Raw genomic sequence first — 2500 nt, 5'->3', positions numbered from 1 at the left:
CTGTCGACTCGGACCGAAAGTTTCGCAAGTCGACGTCGGCCCGGATCGACTCCGGGACGCCGCGCGTCGCCTTTCGCTCGACTCGGACCGGAATTTTCACAAGTCCCGTCTGTCCGGATCGACTCCGGGACGCCGCGCGTCGCCTTTCGCTCGACTCGTACCGCAGCTTCGACGAGTCCCGTCGGCCCGTATCGACTCCGGCACGCCGCGCATCGCCTTTCTGTCGACTCGGACCGTAATTTTTACAAGTCCCGTCGGCCCGGATCGAATCCGGGACGCCGCGCATCGCCTTTCTGTCGACTCGGACCGAAAGTTTCGCAAGTCGACGTCGGCCCGGATCGACTCCGGGACGCCGCGCGTCGCCTTTCGCTCGACTCGGACCGGAATTTTCACAAGTCCCGTCGGCCCGGATCGAATCCGGGACGCCGCGCATCGCCTTTCTGTCGACTCGGACCGAAAGTTTCACAAGTCGACGTCGGCCCGGATCGACTCCGGGACGCCGCGCGTCGCCTTTCGCTCGACTCGGACCGAAATTTTCACAAGTCCCGTCTGTCCGGATCGACTCCGGGACGCCGCGCGTCGCCTTTCGCTCGACTCGTACCGCAGCTTCAACGAGTCCCGTCGGCCCGTATCGACTCCGGGACGCCGCGCATCGCCTCTCGGTCGACTCGGACCGAAAGTTTTACAAGTCCCGTCTGTCCGGATCGACTCCGGGACGCCGCGCATCGCCTTTCTGTCGACTCGGACCGAAACTTCGTCGAGTCCCGTCGGCCCGTATCGACTCCGGCACGCCGCGCATCGCCTTTCGCTCGACTCGTACCGCAGCTTCGACGAGTCCCGTCGGCCCGTATCGACTCCGGGACGCCGCGCATCGCCTCTCGGTCGACTCGGACCGAAAGTTTTACAAGTCCCGTCTGTCCGGAACGACTCCGGGACGCCGCGCGTCGCCTTTCGCTCGACTCGTACCGCAGCTTCGACGAGTCCCGTCGGCCCGTATCGACTCCGGGACGCCGCGCATCGCCTCTCGGTCGACTCGGACCCAAAGTTTTACAAATCCCGTCTGTCCGGATCGACTCCGGTACGCCGCGCGTCGCCTTTCGCTCGACCCGGACCGAAATTTTCACAAGTCCGGTCGGCCCGTATCGACTCCGGGACGCCGCGCATCGCCTCTCGGTCGACTCGGACCGAAATTTTCACAAGTCCCGTCGGCCCGGATCGACTCCGGTACGCCGCGCGTCGCCTTTCGCTCGACTCGGACCGAAATTTTCACAAATCCGGTCGGCCCGGATCGACTCCGGTACGCCGCGCGTCGCCTTTCGCTCGACTCGGACCGTAATTTTTACAAGTCCCGTCTGTCCGGATCGACCCCGGGACGCCGCGCGTCGCCTTTCGCTCGACTCGTACCGCAGCTTCAACGAGTCCCGTCGGCCCGGATCGACTCCGGGAGGCCGCGCATCGCCCTCCGCTTGACTCGGAACGAAACTTCACTGAGTCCCGTCGGCCCGTATCGACTCCGGTACGCCGCGCGTCGCCTTTCGCTCGACCCGGACCGAAATTTTCACAAGTCCCGTCGGCCCGGATCGACTCCGGTACGCCGCGCGTCGCCTTTCGCTCGACTCGGACCGAAATTTTCACAAATCCGGTCGGCCCGGATCGACCCCGGGACGCCGCGCGTCGCCTTTCGCTCGACTCGTACCGCAGCTTCAACGAGTCCCGTCGGCCCGGATCGACTCCGGGAGGCCGCGCATCGCCCTCCGCTTGACTCGGAACGAAACTTCACTGAGTCCCGTCGGCCCGTATCGACTCCAAGACGCCGCGCGTCGCCTTTCTGTCGACTCGGACCGTAATTTTTACAAGTCCCGTCGGCCCGGATCGAATCCGGGACGCCGCGCATCGCCTTTCTGTCGACTCGGACCGAAAGTTTCGCAAGTCGACGTCGGCCCGGATCGACTCCGGGACGCCGCGCGTCGCCTTTCGCTCGACTCGGACCGGAATTTTCACAAGTCCCGTCGGCCCGGATCGAATCCGGGACGCCGCGCATCGCCTTTCTGTCGACTCGGACCGAAAGTTTCACAAGTCGACGTCGGCCCGGATCGACTCCGGGACGCCGCGCGTCGCCTTTCGCTCGACTCGGACCGAAATTTTCACAAGTCCCGTCTGTCCGGATCGACTCCGGGACGCCGCGCGTCGCCTTTCGCTCGACTCGTACCGCAGCTTCAACGAGTCCCGTCGGCCCGTATCGACTCCGGGACGCCGCGCATCGCCTCTCGGTTGACTCGGACCGAAAGTTTTACAAGTCCCGTCTGTCCGGATCGACTCCGGGACGCCGCGCATCGCCTTTCTGTCGACTCGGACCGAAACTTCGTCGAGTCCCGTCGGCCCGTATCGACTCCGGCACGCCGCGCATCGCCTTTCGCTCGACTCGTACCGCAGCTTCGACGAGTCCCGTCGGCCCGTATCGACTCCGGGACGCCGCGCATCGCCTCTCGGTCGACTCGGA

This window comes from Neodiprion pinetum, unplaced genomic scaffold (assembly GCF_021155775.2).
Source record: "Neodiprion pinetum isolate iyNeoPine1 unplaced genomic scaffold, iyNeoPine1.2 ptg000056l, whole genome shotgun sequence".
In the NCBI taxonomy this organism is placed as follows: Eukaryota; Metazoa; Arthropoda; class Insecta; order Hymenoptera; family Diprionidae; genus Neodiprion; species Neodiprion pinetum.
The sequence above is the reverse complement of the archived record's forward strand: the minus strand, read 5'-3'. Positions refer to the sequence as shown.